This window comes from Adiantum capillus-veneris, chromosome 30 (assembly GCF_014529385.1).
Source record: "Adiantum capillus-veneris isolate H3 chromosome 30, ASM1452938v2, whole genome shotgun sequence".
Taxonomy (NCBI): Eukaryota; Viridiplantae; Streptophyta; class Polypodiopsida; order Polypodiales; family Pteridaceae; genus Adiantum; species Adiantum capillus-veneris.
The window spans coordinates 25,565,577-25,585,770 of record NC_140960.1 but is presented as its reverse complement, the minus strand read 5'-3'; the positions used below and the strand labels follow the sequence as shown (position 1 = coordinate 25,585,770).

General features: G+C 40.8%; 1 pseudogene; it reads left to right on the top strand.

Annotated features, from left to right (window-relative positions):
* Positions 1-305: 305 nt before the first annotated feature.
* LOC147417689 (uncharacterized) lies at positions 306-1,805 on the top strand (annotated as a pseudogene).
* The last annotated feature ends 18,389 nt before the right edge of the window (positions 1,806-20,194 follow it).

The following is a 20,194-nucleotide window of genomic DNA, read 5'->3' as shown; positions in this document are numbered from 1 at the left end:
CTAGTGCCCTTCTAGTCGATCTCCTGTCCGCTAATCGAAGGAGACAAAACATCTTACTTCTTTTTCGCGTTTGAGCGTCATGAGTGTTTACATGAGCAGAGATGTGACATGAATGGGGTGTAGTAGGCAAGATGAGCTTTGCAAACAAAGAGAGCTGGTGACTACCTGAGAGGGCCAGCTACGAGCCGGGGCATTAACGCGGACAATAAAGGTAGAGACGAGCACCGTGCAATAGTCAGTGGTCACCTTGTGGCCAGCCAACAAGATGGATCGCGAGAGGCACGTCTAATTGCCAATTAGTTGCCATGGGCATGGGCTCCGCTTGTCGAGCTCTGCAGGCACCTGGCGCACTTGACATTGTCTCCTCTTACGCCTGCACTAGTACTGCTTCTCCTAATTAACTGCATGAGACACGACGTATACTGCTATCATCGTGCAGTGCAATATCGAATATATAGTGGTGGATGTGGCTGGGGTGGGGGGGGGGGGGGGGGGGGGGGAAGTGGTGGAGGTGGAGGTGCCGGCCTCTGCAGCAGAATATAATAATGGGGTCTCGTCGGCGCCGTCCGCAGACTGCATGAAGATGAAGGTGGGCGAGCTTTTGCTGGAGTTTTCGCCCGGCCATTTCATCGCCCATTATCCCCGCTCCTCCTTTCCCTTCCACACGGCTGCAAGTAATCCAGCTACACCGCGCCTGCACGAGCGCGCCTCTGCGCTGGGCGCCGATGCGGATGTCATGGCTGGCGCTGCCCACGTGTCTGTGCTCTTCCCCATGCCCCGTCACCACATGCGCCTCACTCCCCAGGAGCACCTCATGATTGCCCGTCTTCTGCACAATCATGCCGCTATCTCCAACTCTCCTGAGCAGCTCATGCGTCATGAAGACATTAATGATTTAGTCAAGTCTCCGCTGGTGTTGCGGCTACGAAGGCGCTCTCGTGCCAACGGGTGCGCATATCCTGGGGTCGCTTTGGCGCAGCGAGGGTAGCTCCCCATGAAGACATTCAGCAGGAGTTAACAGTGAAGACGATGAGAAAGGCAGAGGAAGGCGATGCACACATTAAATGTGCAGATCAGGAGGACGAAGAGATCACATTAGAGCTGCAAGACCCGCAGTTATACACACAGCTTATGCCGAAGCTGACGGTGATGATAAAAGAAAAGCCTTGGGCTCCAAAGCTTGAAACCATCAGCGAATGACGACAAGCCGAAGCATGATCTCATGAAACCATCAGCGAATGAGGACAGCATCAGAAACAAGCTTGCATAAGATACAGGATTTGCTTATATCTGAGGCACCTCGGCAAGCAGCTTGTCACCTCTCCTTTCACACTCAATGAGAAAAACCAGCCAACTATCCTACCCCATTGGTGCAAGTTCAGCAATTCAATCAATGCAGAGACATGTCAACAAATGGAGGTTCTCAAATTACCTTCTACACCACCAGTGCAAAAGCAATTCCTTGAGTTTAATTGTGCATATAGTCTCTCATGGGGGATGCCAAAGCATGATTACACCTAGCATTCATCCTTGCCTACCATTGTATCACATTGCAATTTGGAAGGGGGTGTTTCTTACCTCATGACCCCCGCAACTCTCCTGTACATACCAAGTTTTGTTAATGAGGTGTGAAAGAAAATTAGTTGAACTATGGGAATCAGTGTTCACAAAAAACCGAGTTTTAATGAAACTACAAATTCTAGGTTAGATTTTGAGCTTGCCTTGAAGAAATTCTGGCCTAAAAACTCAGAGAGTTTTAATCTAGTGCGCCCTTTTTTTCCTCAATTAGGAAAAATGTTTTTGGCCAGCCTTGTGTGGGTGCACACACAAAAATGTGTCTCATCTTTGACCACTTTTGAAAGGACTTATGGATTTGTAAGACCTCTCTCTCTCTCTCTCTCTCTCTCTCTCTCTCTCTCAATGTTCAAAGGTTAAGTCCAATGGTCAATGCTTAGGAAAATTGGATGCTTGATAGTGTACAAAAAGTCTTTGCAAGCTCCTAAAGAGGAGGGGGCGAGCCCTTTTAGTAGGGGATGAGAGAGAAACACACACACACACTCACGCAAGCCCCTTTACACAAAGGGCATAATGGACACATGGAAACTCCCTAGTCCAATTGCCCACAAGGTGCATTCAGATCCTATTGGATGGCCATAGAGGTGGACCAATGAGAATTAGGTTAGAGTAAATCTAGTTTAAATCATTTAAAAACACTTAATAAAATAACCAATAAAGATTAAGCTCTCGAGAAGACTATTGGACAGTCTCCCAAGGGGTCCAATGAGCATTCAACGGCCCAATTGCTTGCCTGATTCCTATTTTCCAAAAGAAAAAGGGATCCAATGAGAGTTTAATTGCATTACTTAATTACCTAAAGCTCTCACAAAAGGGGAAACGGGGAAACATGTCACAAGGCTATCACTTATGCTTCTCAATTATCATTGGCTAAGCTCTCGAGGGTTAAAATGGATGAAGGGTCGACCAAGAGAGAGAGAGAGGGCTGATTTTGGTAAGGCATTATCACACACACACTCACACAATCTCATGTGTGATCAAGCAAGAAGACTCTCTCTCCTTCTCAAGCTTTAATGGAAAGCTCATCACCTACTCCAAGCTTGTGAGAAGGGAGGCCTACACCAACAACTCTTGGCTTTGTGATGCAAATCCAACGAAGAGCCAAGCTTCAATACATGCTCATCTTCTCTACCATGCTAATTACTAAGATATGCTAAGATTTTATGATTGATTAGGTGAGGAGATATACTTCTTTCTTGTAAGACTATTCCTTCCTCCTCTCCATCTACTCTCATACCCTGCTAACTCTCACCATCTTCGAAGGTGTGTGAGGTCTTGATCTGAGACCGTTAGGGAATTGATGTTGTGTTTTATAAGTGTGTACATGGTTCTTGAAGCTTCTATCTTCATTGAACCATCAAGTGATTGAAGGAACACAAAATATTGTATTGTAAAATGTCTCCCTTGATGGGGGAAACCTATAATACAAAGCCTTTTGGAGGGGGGAATCGGCTCCATGTAAATCCGGTTCTCAACAGATGTCAATAGCTTAATTTCTGTCGATTTTGAATTATTGTTCATGCCTATCTAACTAGGTGTTATTCTTTCTGTTGCTCTCTCCATCCAAGAACTCTTGTTATGCTCATTAGGAATCTATTCTAATGAAATGCTCACTATGTTCATATTATTTTCTTGAGCAAGTTACTAGGCCATTAAATATTACATTGGTATCAGAGCACAAGGTTTTTATTTTCTTGCTCAAGAAGGGAGGTATTGAAGTTAGCTATAAATGGTTGGTATTATTAATTTCAATTGAGTAAGTTCAGCCTTGCAGTGCGCCTGCCTTTGTGCAGATAACGAGGCATCATCGTCGAGAGCTATGGTATTGATAGTGGAGTCCTATGGGGCTTGTCTACGGCTTAACCACTACTGAGCTATTCAAAGCTTGACAAGAGCCGGTACTGTTTTGGTGTTGAAAGACCCTCTCTTTTATTCCTTGCAATTAATGATATTCGAGCCACGGGTATAGTAGCTTGAGTGCTTTTCTAAAGGGGTAAATTAAAAGGAGCATCAATTAGGGCTTGAAGTTTCAAAGGACATCTAAGAAAAATGTTAGAACAACTGACAATAGTAAAGAGAGTGAAATTAATGCTGATAGCTTTGTTTTTGCTAATGAGGAGGCTACTAATGATGCCCCTATGCCTATTAACTACCTTGTTTCTAAGCTTCAACAAGCCATGGGCAATCCATCCCTCCAAAGTGAAGTGCAACGGTAACTTCAAGCTCATGGGATTCTCCAAGCTCCCTACCATGAAGACAGAGTACCTAGGAAGCCTCCTTGTGAGACTTCCAAAAGAGGCCTCTCCTCGATTTGGAAAGAAGAAGAGGATCCATACGAAGGGCTCAAAAATTTACTACTTGATGACGCATCTCCTTCGCAAAGGAGAACTCAAGAGCCCCCACTCGAAAAAAATGAGAAAGAAGTGAGTCTCCTGTCACCTTGGCGGAGATGGCTCCACAAAGACAGCGGGAAAAATGCTCTCCATCACCTCCTAAACGGAGAAGACCATTGCACACTTCTTCGCCTTTTTCTTGCCTTGGTCTTCCCTCTCAGCACCATCAATTTCTTCATAAGAGGAAGAAGATGAAGAAGAAAGTGATGGTGCAACTTTCGAACCACCAAAAAGAAGAGGCCATAGGAAATCCTGTGCCACGTGAAAGAGGTCATCCAAGATCAAGAAGTTCAAAGAGGAAGGAAAGAACATCTCTTTCCTTACCTACGATGGCACCTTTGGTGCTACGGATAAAGTCTTGGCTTTCATCCAACAAATCGATGCGGAGTTTGGAGATGAGCGCTTCACGAGGTACTCTAAGCTGCGCCATGTAGCTATGCATTTTCAAAATTCCGTCAAGCATTGGTGGTCTTACCTATGGAACAACGGTGAATCCCCACGAGCATGAAAACCTTTAAGAGCTTCCATCATGAAGCAGTTTTTGGCTACCGATTGTTGGAGCTGTATGTGGCTCACTCTACTCAACTTAGTCTCACCTATATATTTGTATCTTGTCCTCGATATGAATCAGTCTTTGGGAGCGTACATGGTGTGTCTCTTGTCTCGTCTCTCTCTCTTTCTCTCTACATCTCAACATGGTATTAGAGCGGTAACGATCACGCGCCAATTTAGTTCATGGTGACAAAACAGTATGTGTATGCGATTCGCATGTAAGATTCAAAATTTCTATAAATTTTATTTTTGAGCGTTGATTCTTGTTAACTGTGGTTATTTTGTGTTAAGAAGAATATGATTATTGTTTTGTGTGGTGTTTATTGCTAATCAATCTAATCGTTGATTACGTTTTCTTGTTGATGACACCCTAAACTTCATCTCAATTTTTGGGGGTCTTTTGCTCAAAATTTGGAGAAACGGGAAAAGCGCAATAGAGCATAGCGCAATGGCACTTTTCATCAAAAACTTGTTCGTCTTCTCGAGCTCTTCGATTTGAGTTCTAGGTTTGCATCAATCGGAGTTCGCAGCAGAAAGTTATGTTGTTTTTACTGCAAATTGAGCTTGATGCAGCTTTCTTCGTCGTGCGTCTTCGTGAAGCGTCCGCGATCGTTTTTCTAATTTTGGCGTTAACTTTTTTGAGCAAATTTAGCTTTATTCATATTGTGGCTATCAATCTTGCGTCTCACGTCACTCTATTTGAGGACGTTTTTATTATTGACGTCTCCTTTTCCCTGCTTTTTTGAATGACGTCTCTCACATCTTTGGACGTGTATTGAGCATCCTTCTTGCGTTTATCGTTGATAGAACACAGTCGTCATATTTTTCGCGTTCTCAATTGCAGCCTTCAGCATATATGGTGTGCAGATTCTGCGATCTTATCCTATACGTCTTCTCACAACCAGATATGGCTATGAATATTCCTCGGGGGGTTCACTATGTGTAAAACTACCATATCACGTGCGTTCAAGACCTGTTTGTAAAACCCCTTATCTGTGAATTTTTTAAGGAATATAATATACCCTTTTCTTTTAAAATCTGTAAGTTTTTTTCAAATTTGAAAAAATAATGCCCTTTTGTATATATATTTCTGTAAGTTTCAAGAACTTTAAATACCCTTCTGTTGAACTCACTTGATAATTTACATTTTTATTAGGTGACCTCCCCGGGGACTATTCTCGTCAATGGATTTCCTTCTAGCTAGCGTTCTGTTCCTCCTTTCCAAGGCCAAGGATTTCCAGGATGGAAAGCAAAGATGTTGTTAATTCTTGAAGGCGATGAACTCTCTAATGTTGTCCTTGAAAATCGTGTTTGTCCACCTCAGCCTATTGATATGGATCATGATAACGCGCTTATCACTGAAGGACCTATATTTGAATATTGGAATGTTGCGTATACGGATTGGCAACGACGTGATAAAGCAGCTCGTCGGTATATTCTTTCTGCTCTTAGTGATTCTCTTTTGCTTGATATGTATGAGCTGCCTACGTCTCACGACGTATGGAAGTACCTTATTGCAAACTTTTAGAAGAAATCTGTTACATAAATACTTTATTTGAGAGGGTTGCTTAACAAACTACAATATGAAGTTGGTACCGTCATGATGGGATATATTGAGTCTTTCAAATCTATTATTAATCAACTTGCTGTTGTCAGTGATCCTGTTCCACAAAAGCAACTAATTACACTTTCCCTTGATACGGTGAAGGACTCCTCTTATGATAACATTGTTACTATTATTTCTAATAAAGATGGTCTTGATTTCGACCAAGCCTGCATGTCTTTAATTGAATACTTGCAACGTCAAGAACGACGTAATGTTGGTCATGATACAACTATGATTTCACAAGAGGAGACTGAGTCACAACAGATGGAACGTGTTTTTTATGCTCGAAGGCGTCCGTTTCAAAGAGGAAACCGCAGAGGTGGCCGTCGTGATAATATTTTCTCTCGTCTCAAATTTCCTAGTAAGCAATGTTCTTACTGCAACAGAAATGGCCATACTGAAGATGATTGTTGGGCACGTAAATATGATGAACAACACAATATTACTACGAAACAACCACGTTTATCTAGAGACTCTGCTTCTTCTTCTTGTGAATATTGTGGACGATCTGATCATCCCACTCATATGTGCTATAAGCGTCGATTCAACACAGATCGTAATAGAGCATATGCTAGTGAACATTGAAACAACATTGTACCAGAAACAAGCTGCGTCCTATGTTCAGTTGCTCCAGACAGAATACTTCACGTACGTGATGGTTCACTTTTTATTGTTGATTCTGGTGCTACAGGAAATATGACATATCAATCTAAGTGGCTCCATAACTATCATCCACTACCAGTTCAGCGTGTTGTTTATCTTGCTGATAATACGACTTGTCAAGTAAAGGGTATTGGAGATTTATATCTTGGTACCTTATCTTCTTCCACTTGAATTTTGAGAGGAGTATTACATGTACCAGATCTTCAACGTAATCTTCTTTCAGTTGCTAGACTTGTTAGTCTTGGTCTCTTTGTTGGATTTGATCATACCAAATGCCGAATTGAGAAAGATGGACAGACTATAGCCACTACTCCTCGAAACGGTAATTTGTTTGAACTCTCTCTCAATGATGCAGTAGCAAATGTTGTTACTGCTCCAGGTGATCATGATTGCAAAGTATGGCATCACCGTTTTGTTCATGCTGATTTCTCAAAACTCCTTGATCTTCAGCGTCGTGATCTTGTTCATGGCATGGATCTTAAAGCTCATCCCCATATGGGAATTTGTGAGTTTTGTGCTCTTGGGAAACATAATCGTAAACCCTTTCCTCTTTCAAATACAACTCATTCTCATAACATATTGGATCTTGTTCATACTGATATATGTGGACCTCTACCTTCTTCGAGCTCACAATATCGCTACTTCATTACTTTCATTGAAGATTTCTCACGGTATACGACTGTATTTTTACTTAGACAAAAATCTGAGGCCTTATCTGTTTTCAAACAATTCCACAAGGCTGCGGAACTTCAAACTCGTCGTCGTCTTAATGTCGCCTATTGATTTTGAACATGGCTCATGTCATGTTTATGATGATGATATTGTTGATAATGCTTTTTCTACTTTTGAAGATCCCGTTACTTATGATGAAGCTATCTCTTCACCACAAAAGGATCAATAAGAAGAGGCTATGGAAGCAGAGTACGATTCTCTTATCTCTAAAGGTACATGGATACTAACTGAATTACCTCCTGGTCGTACAACTATTGAGTGTAAGTGGGTGTATAAGACAAAAGTAAAAGCAGATGGATCTTTTGACAAGTTCAAGGCACGTTTAGTTGCAAAAGGTTACTCCCAAGTAGCTGGTGTTGATTATCAAGAGACCTTTTCACCAGTTGTTCGCATTACAAGTGTTCGAGTTTTATTGGCATTTGTTGTTCAATTTGATATAGAAGCTCATCAAATGGATGTGCGAACTGCTTTTCTTAATGGTGACTTGGAAGAGGAAATTTATATGGAACAACCAGAAGGGTTTGCTATTCCAGGTAAAGAAGACCTTGTTGCTCAACTCCATAAGGCACTATATGGTCTCAAACAAGCTTCGCGAGCCTGGTATACAAAATTTGATCTTTTTCTCACCTCTAAAGGATTCATCTCTTGCTCTTCAGACCCTAACTTATACATAAAATGCCAAGGTAGAAGTTTTGTGATTCTTGCTCTTTATGTGGATGATACCATCCTTGTTTCCAATTATTTAGGATTTCTTCAACAATTGAACAAGTTATTGTCTTCTGCATTTGATATGGTGGATCTTGGAGAGATTCACTCGTGCCTTGGCATTCAAATCCAACGGAATCGTACAAAAGGTATTTTATTCCTTCGATAGTCAAAGTTTATTGCAGATACTATTCAAAAGTTTGGTATGGAATCTACACTTTCAGCCAACACACCTTGTCTTGCGAGCTCTACGAAGAACACTTCTAACAATGGCGGTAAGCTTGTCACAAATCAGCCTTATGCTAACTTGATTGGATGTCTTCAGTTTGTTGGCATGAACACTCGTCCTGATATTCTATTTGTTGCTAATTATCTTGGACAACATCTTGCACATCCTTCTCTTAAGCATTGGTCTGCAGCAAAGCATGTGTTGAAATACTTGAAAGGTACTACAGATTTTGGTTTGGTGTATCGACGACAACTCACATCGGATTCTATACAATCTCTTTCTCTTTTGGGTTACACTGATGCAGACTGGGCAAGCTCACATTTATCGATGCGATCTACTAGTGGAAACTGCTTCTTTATAAATGGTTGTCTTGTTTCTTGGACTAGCAAGAAACAACGTTGTGTTGCAGTTTCTACGACTGAGTCAGAATATGTTGCAGCATCACTTGTAGCTCGTGAGTTGATATGGCTTCGACAAATGCTGGTTGATATTGGTCACTCTCCTCTTTCTAGCACACCCTTGCGGTGTGACAACCAAAGTGCTATTAGTCTTGCAAAAGACTATGTTCAACATAATAAGTCAAAGTACATTGTTGTCCATTATCATTATGTCAGGTATGAAGTACGCAAAGGAACCATTATGGTTGAACACTGTCCAAGTGATCAGATGATTGCTGACATTCTGACCAAAGGCCTCAACGAGTTACGTTTCATCCTCTTGCGCTCGGAGCTTGGAGTTTCTTCGGCCTCACTCTTTCTAGATTAGCTTCTTTGCTATTGTAATAACTTTGTACATATGACTTTGTAATCCTATAGGTACCATGCACCATGCACACTCCACATCTGCACATTGTGATTTTTGAGTCACTTGTATATTTGTACATAGATGCACAATTCACTTTCACATCATCATCACTGGTTCATATTTCACCATTGTATAGGGGCTTGGGCTTTTCCCTTGAACTCCCCAAGGGTTTTTTCATCCAAAGCTAGAGACCTTTGTTTGAGTGGGGGTGTTGGAGCTATATATGGCTCACTCTACTCAACTTAGTTTCACCTATATATTTGTATCTTGTCCTCAATATGAATCAGTCTTTGGGAGCGTACATGGTGTGTCTCTTGTCTTGTCTCTCTCTTTCTCTCTACATCTCAACACCGATGCCAAAGACAAAGTACTCACCGAATGTCGAATCTTGAATCTCTCTCCTCATGAATCTATTCATAAATATGTAGACAAGTTTTCGGACTTACATATCAAAGCCACTGTCTTTAAAAAGATGGATTTGGAGAGAAAAAACAACAACTTTGTGTGGGTTTAACTGAAGATATGGAGGAATATGTCAAATCCTAAATGCCACACATCATATCTACGGTCATACATCATACCATGGTGGCTTCATGAGTCAATTTCCAAACAAGGGCTAAGCGAAATCTTAAGCACACCGAAAACAAGGGTACCAATGAGCCTAAGGGGAAGGACAATGTCCAAAAGTTTCCTAAGGGAAATTCCAATAGCAACAAATCTAAGGAGAAGGGAGTTTAAAAAGGCAAAAACAAACTCTCTCTTGAAGATCTTGAGCATTATTTGAGAGTGCATCAACTACTTGATTATGCTTGCCAGCAATCTGAACAATATGAAAATGAAATTGAGAAAGGAACATTTTCCACCTCATTTGCTTATCGGAGAGATTGGTCTGCGTCATGAAGTACTTAAGGCTTTGGTGATCCGTCCGTTGAATGAAAGAAGTACCCAAAAAATAGTGCTTCCATGAGTCTAAGGCATGTAGAGTTGCAAGGAGTTCGTTTTCATATATGCCTAGAGCTTGCTCAACAGGGTCAAGCCTTTGACTTTCATAGGCTATGGCGTGCCCTTCTTGGAGCAAAACAGCTCCAAGGCAATCACCACAAGCATCACATTGGACCTCAAATGGCTTTGAGAGATCCGACAATGTAAGCATAGGTTGAGAGATAAGCTTTACGAAAGCATTTTTCTCCTTGGTAGACCATGTATAGCTAACATTTTTCTTTGTTAGGTCATGTTATGGTCCCGCGATCTGTGAGACCTTTTCTATGAAGCGTCTATAGTATGCACACATACCTACAAAACTTCTTAGTTCATGAAGATTCCTTGGATTAGGCCATCCTTTTATTACCTCTAGCTTTGATGGATCCATTTGAATGCCATCTTGAGAAATGTATTTCGCTCTCCCGTGTCGCGTCACATTACAAGTGCATGGTAGAGGGCTAGAGCATATGGGAAGAGCCTAGGCAGGCAAGCGATAGCGGAGATGTATGCTTTATGTGGTTTTCTTGACCACATGGGCTTTAGATAGACAATGATGAGATGGTAGGTGAAGGGTGTCCAAAGTGCCAATCTTTTTCTTGCTGATGTATATAGTGCTTTAAGTGTTGAGTGAGCAGGTCTAGCCGACTCATCAAACAAAGCTATAGAGTGCAAAATATGACAATTTAAAGGTGCAGTGCATTGCAGATCTGAGACGGATAGGGCAGATGAAGATACGTGGTCAGAGATGGATTTGAAAAATAGATGTGAAGAGCTTATCATATGGAGAATGTTGGTCTTTTCAGATGGGTGATTAGAGTCCCGAATGTCAAGTTATTCTCAAATGAAGTTTCACAAGGAGCCAATTCTATACCAGATTGATCACCTCAAAGGGTGTGCCATCTGAGGTTTTTGGAGCTTTGCAAAGATTTCAACAAGGGGACTAGGCAATGATGGTGTAGCCAAACTATGTCGACCCTAGCAGAGGGAATAGGCATTTTTGTGTATGTTTACAGGTGCATGGTAGAGGGCTAGAGAATATGGGAAGAGTCTGGGCAGATAAGTGGCAACAAAGATGTATGATTTATGTGGTTTTCTAGACCATATGGGCTTCAGAGAGAGCCTGATGAGATGACAAGTGTAGAGTGTCCAAAGTACTGATTTTTTGCTTGATGATGTATTGCTTGAAGTTCTAAGTGAGCAGGTCTAGATGGCTCATCAAACAGAGCTAAAGAGTGCAAGATATGGAAATTGAAATGTGCAATGCATTGCAGATCTCACACCGATAGGGCAGATGGAGATAGGTGGTCAGACATGGTTTCAACAAATACATGTGAAGAGCTCATCATATGGAGCATGTCACTCTTTTTAGATTGTTGATTGGAGTCTTGAATATCAAGTTATTCCTAGACGAAGTTTCATGGGGGGCCAATTCCCTACCAGATTGGTTGTCTCGAAGGGTGTTCCATCTGAGGTTTTTGGAGCCTCTCCAGGATTTTTGTCAGTTCTATACGATATATGAAGGTGATGGGAGTTGACAACACATCAAACGGAGATGAGAGTGCCAAGTTATGGAAGGTTGAAGATGGCCAACCAAAGGTTTCCATATGATTTTCAATAGTTTTGGTTGCCTCGGTTCGGGGGCCTAGAAAAGTTGAGGAGCGTCGGGCCCAACATGGAACGTAGCTTGGAAAAAGATCATTCAGTAGGTCTTTGTAGCTCGGGGTGAGGAGCTTTGAGTATCAAATGGAAGGAGCTTTTGTGGAGGGAGGAGGGTTTCTTGAGAGCTTGGAGAGGAGCTTGACGTAGAGTTTTTGGATTGTTGTGGAGCTACCAAAGGTGTCAACACAAATCCTCTTTGTTGTGCTCTCAGCAAGAAGGGCCACACAACAGTAAAGTCAAAGGTTGCCCAAGTTACCCAAAGGGAGGCAATGGCTTGATATTGCATAGAAGAGTGATTCTACAACCCTTAGGATGCCATAATAACAACGAGCTTCAACAAAAACTGCCCCTCAAGCTCCACCCTTGGCTCTAAGAGACCCTTGGCTCTAAGAGATCTTCTTGTACCCAAAAGACACATTAAGCATACATTTCCGCTATCACCTGTCTTCCTAGGATGTTCATACATGCTTGAGCACTCTATCATACACCTCTTAGCATGTATGAACATCCTAGGAAGACAAGTGATAGCACTGACTTTGGTTGCAAAATTCTTGCCCAACCACCTTGTTCAACATTTATGTTCAACCAAAAGTAAGCTTATTGAACTTAAAGATGACAACACCATACTAGTACCTAAGCAACCTGAAAAAACACAACCATATGTACAAGATATGTAGAAAGGTTGGCCTCCACTACACACTATCTTTCTAGGAGGGTTGCCTAATCCCCTTATCTACAATTTGATACACATCGAGCACTAACCTCCTATTGAAGTACAACTTGAGCCGCACACCAGTCACCCTTTGCCGAAGAAGCTTACCATTATCTCTCACCAATTGATAGGTCCTATTAGGAAAAAACTTATCCACCTTGTATGGACCCGTCCACTTCTTTTTGAACTTCTTCTAGAATTGAAATCCAAGTAGATTTCATACTTCATCACCAGATCTCCTTCATGTCTCTTCCTTTCTCGCAAGGTTTGATTAAACTTCATGTATCCTCCTTTCTCGCAAGGATAAAAGAACAACGGGTGGTGCGTGTGAGGATCATTCACAGATCTCCTCTTATGCAAGTGCGAGTGCGAGTGCGAGTGCGAGTGCGAGTGAGACGTTGCATGCAAGCGGACTGAAGCTCGGGGTGGTCGGGAGGTTCGAGTTCCGTACAACGAAGTGCGCCCATATTCCATTGCTCCTCTGTTGTATCAAACTCTGCAAAAAAAATCATCAATACAAAGTTCTCTTTCTCTATCTTTTGCTGTCTATCTCTATTATTCTGTTCCTATGACAATTGGTATCAGAGCATGTAACAGGACTTGATTTTTGAAGTGTTTTAGCAATAAATTTTGTTTTTCTAGGAAGTTTTGGTCGTTTTAAAGTTGGTCCACTATGTAGAAGGGTGTGTGGATTGTTTTCGTCCAATAAAATTTTTGAGCCGGAAGACACTTTTTGGGTCATTTTTGAAGGTGTTAACATGTGATTTTGGAAAAGTGATGTATGGAGCGATTGAAGCGTGTGTTATAAGGAACAACTTTGGTTCTTTGAGTTTTTAGAGATTTTGATGTTTTGATGCTCGTTGAGGGCCAAAGATTAAGGAAAAAGTGAAATTTGCTGTTTTTACATCGTTTTTGTAGAAAATGATGTTTTGATTTTTAGAGAATCAGAGCAGGCTATGGAAATTTTGCATCACATAGCCGTCAAAGAGCGCAACAAGATTGTGTGAGACGGACTTGGGCTGTTTTGGCTCCGTTTGGGAGTTATGTTCAGTTGAAGACAACTAGAAATTTTAGGACTTCAAAAAAAAAAAAGTTTTAAAAATCTAACCTTTACGGATCGCTTCGCGATCACGTTCTTATCTTATTCGCAAGCATACTAAATCAATCCTTGCGAATCTATGCAGAAAGCAGTGCAGGCCAGCAAGAAGATAGAAAAACCTTCTCATAGCATCTACGGTCATTGTGACCTGGTTCTTCTCGATGCATGTATATTGAGGAGCCTAGCAACTACGCAAGCTCCCAACCCACTTTCCAGGGACGTAACTAGCTAAATAAATCAATACCATGCGTACGGATGAGTGCCATGGCCAAAATTAGCAGCCGCTTGCGTACAGATCACTGAGCGCTATTTATATTACTTTCCCTTAAATTTAGCACAACTGGCTAGTGTCTCTACATCATATTTCTCTCTCTTGTCCACAATTGCGCGATTGTTTGTCTCTAATTCTGGCATCACTCAAGAGCTAATAAGAGATATTGCTAAACTAGGCGCTCAGTTCTACTTTTGTTGCCATCTTTGCTCGCTTCTGCCAACTCTCATCATAGTTTTATGCGTGAGTGGAGGTTGTGTTAGTGTGTGCATGACTCTTGCAGCCTCATGCTTACGACGCCTACAACTACCTTGCTCCCTTTAAAATCCATCTCACTCTGTCTGATCTTTCTTCTGTGCTTGTCATGGCTCCCCCTTAAATCCTCTTTCAAGTCGCGTTCAACACAAGAATAGCACTCACAATAACACTACTAATGGTAACTCTAACGCTAACCCGGATAGAAACCACTAGGAAACCTGGGAAGAGCTGCTTCTTGACAGCGGTGTGTTGAAGCATGGCGCCAACAATTGGGCACTCATCTTCGAGGATATTCATTCTCGCACTCAAGCTAGCTTCTCGGTGTGTTTCTTTTTCAAGAAAACAATCTACTAAAACCCTAAAAAGAAACCAACTTTCTGACATAAGCTTGCATGCATGGAAAAATTGTGACTCGTTGCAGATTGCTATGCCGGCTACAAATCTCCTTAAACGCTTTTTCTTTTCCCATACAAAAGAGCAGTGAATGAAACAAACAGAAAATCATATGTTTTTGCACAAAAATAATAATAATAAAGTAACTCATCTTCCTTGTGACGAAGGTTTCAAGATTTTCGAGTGTGTCCGAGTGTGTCCATGCGACCCATGCTCTGATGCCATGTTGACGAGGGAGGAAAACTAAGACAAGAGATGAGAGAAGGAGAGAGAGAGAGAGAGAGCAAGACAACTCCAGAATGCAAACCCCAAAGTGTGTCAACTGATCACACAAGATGAGTTTATATAGAGGGGACCATGGAGCTATATATAGAGATACTATATATATATCTCAACACGAACACCCAAAAAGCGGCTATTTTGAGAAGTCACATGCTTTTCGAGGAAAAGAAGGATAAAATAACGACGGGTGGTGCGTGTGGGGATCATTCACAGATCTCCTCTTTTGCGAGTGCGAGTGCGAGTGAGACGCTGCATGCAAGCGGACTGAAGCTCGGGGGTGGTCGGGAGGTTCGAGCTTCATACAACGGAGTGCACCCATATTCCATTTCTCCTCTGTTGTATCAAACTCTGCAAAAAAAAATCATCAATACAAAGATCTCTTTCTCTATGTTGTGTTGTATATCTCTATTATTCGGTTCCTGTGACAATTGGTATCAGAGCAAGCGGTTGATTCTGGACATGGAAGGATACAAGAGGAGGATGAAGGAGCAAGAAGACCTGATTCGGCGACTACGAGAAGATTTGGAACAAGGAAATCGGGAGCGTGTTGAGGCTCTGCTGGGCAAAGCAGCATGAGAGCCTAATATCTATGTGGACCTTGATGGAAAACATGAAGGCGAAAACCATGCTACTCCACCAGGAAACAATAATCATCGTGGCAGTGTTGGGGCCCTTGGCAGTGGTGATAGTGGTGATGGTGGAAGTGGTGATGGTGGGAACGGTGGTGGTGGACGTAGAGGTTGTCAACACGAAAGAGAACGGGATGACGGTGAAGCTGAAACTAATGAAAGGAGAGGACAAAGAAGGAGACGTGACGAAGAAGATACAAATGAAGATTCTGAAAAGGCAGCTTTGCGGCAAGTCTTCAAGAAGGAAAATGTTAACGAGTTTGATGGCATCGAGAAAATTGGCGAAGATCTTGAAGCATGGATTGAAGAGCTAGAAGATTATTTTTCATTGAAGAAGTTCTCTGAAGAAGCAAAAGTAAAGGTTGCAGTTGTTCATCTTCGACAAACCACAAAGCTTTGGTGGAAAGCTTACCTTAAACACCAAACAAAAGTTACTCCAATCACATGGGAGGAATTCAAAACGCAATCATATAAAAGATATTGTTCTCCACACTATGAAATGGATAAAAAGAAGGAGTTTTACAAGTTTCAGCAGCAACCTGAGAACGAGCCAAGTCTTACTGTACATGAGTATGAGGAGAAGTTTATGCTACTTCACAAGTATGCACCTGAAGTAGAAGAAGAGGTGTTGACAAACAAATTTATCGAAGGGCTGCGTAAAGATCTGTATTATCAAGTAAAGGGTGCGGGAGCTACCGATTTTCTGGATGCTATTGCGAAGGTCGAAAATTATGAGAAGAAGGTGAAGTATCAAACCCACAACCCTACTTCAAGCAGAATTATATCTACCGGGCATAGAATGCAGAATAGGCCTTTTCTGTCAACACCTCAGACAAACACTGAATTTTCTCAAAGGAATTTTACAAATAATCAGAAAAGACAACCTGGTAATTTTTCAAATCAGAATGCTGTAAACAACCGCAATCAAAATTCGGGTCAAAATAATGCAAATCGGAATCAAAGAAAACGACCACCGTTGTGGTGGCAACATGATCCTGCTTTTTTAGAACGAGCAAGGAAATTTGGGTTGTGTTTCCGTTGCGGTGAGCAAGGTCACAAGACGTTCGAATGTCCAAATAAGGAGATCAATAAGGGGTTCTTTCACGAATGGAAGCCAATATGAATGTGATGGACACTACGATTGAGGAAGCGAGCGAGGAAGGTAAGTGCTCTGAAATTCCTATAAAATGTATGACAACATCTGTGCATCATTTAAAGGCATCTGTTTTAAGAATTTGGGGTAAGATAGGAACTGAAATTGTGAATTTTCTCATTGATTCGGGTAGTACGCATTATTTTATGTCTAATAAGCTTGCGCAGACTGTGAAATTGAATTCTGATTCTCACGTTAGGAGACCTGTAGAATTGGCTAATGGGAAGAAACATTATACACAGGGTCATATTCAAAACTTACCTTTTTTGTTGAATAAAGAGAGACATTCGGAAGAATTTTATGTTATTGGCATGGGTGAACGGGATGTAATTATAGGAATGGATTAGTTGGCTGCGAATCATGCATTGATTGATTGTGAGAAGGGTGAATTGGTTTTTAAAAACAAAGATGGTCATGCGATTAAAGCTGAGGAGAGAGATAGTAAATCACTTCTAATTTCTACCATGAAACTTTTGAGGGGGGTGAGATAAGGGTGTGAGACATTTCTTGTGTTTGCTAATGAGATTAAAGAAGAATCTGGGGATAAACAGAAAGAGACAAATCCAAAATTTGTAGAGGATCTCTTACATGAATTTAAGGATGTGTTTCCGGACGATCTTCCTGGTATGCCTCCGCCTGGAGCGGTAGACCATGCCATAGACCTATATCCAGGAGCAACACCTTACTCAAGGGCTCCATACAGGTTCAATATTGATGATCTTAAAGAGCTCAAGATACAACTTGATGATCTTTTGAAAAAGGGTTTCATTAAACCTAGTGTATCTCCTTGGGGTAGTCCTGTGTTATTCCAAAATAAAAAGGATGGTACATATAGGTTATGCATTGACTATAGGAGATTAAACAAACAGACCATTAAGAACAAATATCCTCTTCCTCACATAGATGAATTGCTTAGCCAATTGAGTGGTGCCACAATATTTTCGAAGATTGACCTTCGTTCTGGCTACCATCAAATCTGCATTAAGACCGAGGACATTCCAAAGACTGATTTTCGTACACATTATGGGCATTATGAATTTATAGTTCTTGCTTTTGGTTTGACTAATGCACCAACAACTTTCATGTGCTTAATGAATAGTATTTTTCACCCATATCTTGATGACTTCATTCTGGTATTCTTGGATGATATTTTTGTGTATTCTAAGAATGAAGAAGATTATGCATTGCATTTAAAGAAAACATTTGAAGTTTTGCGTGAACATAAATTGTATGCCAAAGCAAGTAAGTGTTCTTTTGCAAAGGATCAGATTGTGTATTTGGGAAGAGTGATTTCTAAAGAGGAGATTCACATTGATCTTGATAAAGTTAAGACTATTGTGGAGTGGCCAACACGTAAGTCAGTAAGGGATGTAAGAAGCTTTATGGTTCTAGCACAATATGAGAGAGCACACATTAAATATTTCTCTAAGATAGCAAGTCCTTTGGCCGAATTGACAAAGAAAGACAAGGGTTTTGTGTGAACTTCTAGCTGTGAGACTGCTTTTGAGACCTTGAAGGCTAAAATAGCGGAAAATTGTGCTTTAAAAGTTCCTGAGATAGGCAAACCATTTGTTGTGTCCTGTGACGCTAGTGGTGAACAATTAGGTTGTGTTTTGACACAAGAAGGAAGAGTGGTTGCATATGAGTCTAGGAAATTAAGACAACATGAATTGAACTATGCAACACATGATCTAGAATTGCTTGCTGTTGTTCATGCATTGAAGCATTGGTGTCATCTTTTGCTTGGTGTAAAATTTAAATTGCATACTGATCATCAAAGCTTGAAGTATATTTTCACTCAGCCATTGTTAAATAACAGACAAAGAAGATGGATTGGATTGTTGGCTGAGTATGACTTTGATTTGAATTATTTGTGTGGAAAAGAAAATAACGTTGTAGATGCATTGAGTCGTAGGCCTATGTGTAATTTGTTGACTGTTGTGCGGTCTAATTTGATTGATGATATACATGTTGAAGTTGAAAATGATTCTTTTTATATGCCTACTTTGAAATTCTTGTGTGAAAATATTGGTGAGATGTATGAGAACAGATATCACTTGTATAAGGGAAATCTGTATTACTATGACCGCTTGTGTATTCCTGCAAATTCTGCTTTTAAGAGTCAAATTCTGCATGAGTGTCATAATTCATCTTTTTCTGGTCATCCTGGATTGAATAATACATATGAAAAGATTAAAAGTTCATTCTTTTGGCCGCGCATGAAATTGGATGTTAAGAATCATGTTCGTGAGTGCTTTCAATGTCAACAAGTTAAGATGGAACATAAGAGGATGCCTAGTGACCTTCAACCCTTAGACATTCCTTTACAGAAGTGGGAGTCTATATCCATGGACTTTATCATTAGACTTCCTACTACTCGTGGAGGGCATGATTCGATCTTTGTGGTGGTAGATAGACTCACAAAACAAGCTCACTTCTTTCCTGTAAAAATAATTGATATTGCATTGACCATTGCACGCTTGTTTGTGAAAGAGATATTTCGTTTGCATGGCATGCCCAAGAGTATAGTGTCTGACAGAGATTCTAAGTTCACTTCTCATTTCTGGAGAGCGACTTTTGACTCTATAGGTACCCAGTTACACATGTCTAATGCTTTTCATCCTCAAACTGATGGGAAAACGGAGAGAGTGAATCGTATTTTAGAAGATATGTTACGAATGTATGTCAATGAAAACCAATCTAGTTGGAATGAATATCTACCTTTGGTTGAATTTGCATATAACAGTTCATATCATACATCTATTAGGATGACTCCGTTTGAGGCAATGTATGGCTATAACTATCCCACACCTATTAATTTTCTTAACTCGATGAATAAGGTAGAACTGTCACATGAGATGCTTGAGAAAATGGATAGCGAGTTGGCCAAAATCAGGGGGAATATTAGAGAAGCTCAAAAGAGACATAAATTGTATTATGACAAGAAACATCGTGTTGTGGAGTATGAAACTGGTGATATGGTTTTCTTAAAGGTTATTCCTGAGAAGTCTCATTTGATTCTTGGAAAGGATAGAAGATTGTCTCCACGATTTGCTGGGCCATTTAAAATTTTGAAGCGCATTGGTTCATTAGCTTACAAATTGGAATTTCCTTCTCATGTTAAAGTGCATCCTTTCATGTGAGTTTATTGAAAAAGTATGTTCCTAATGTGCATCATATTCTACATGACAACTCTAAGTTGAAAGATGACGGAACATTGACAGTAGAACTAGACTTAGTGCTAGATAGGCGTGTTAAACATTTGAGAAATAGAGACATTGTGGAAGTTTTGGTTAAGTGGCAGAACTATCCAGTAGAGGATGCATCATGGGTTGATCTTAGTGTTTTGCAAATAGAATTTTCCTCCTTCCAACTCTGACGACAGAGTTAATTTTGAAAAGAGGAGAATGTAACACGACTTGATTTTTGAAGTGTTTTAGCAATAAATTTTGTTTTTCTAGGAAGTTTTGGTTGTTTTAAAGTTGGTCCACTGTGTAA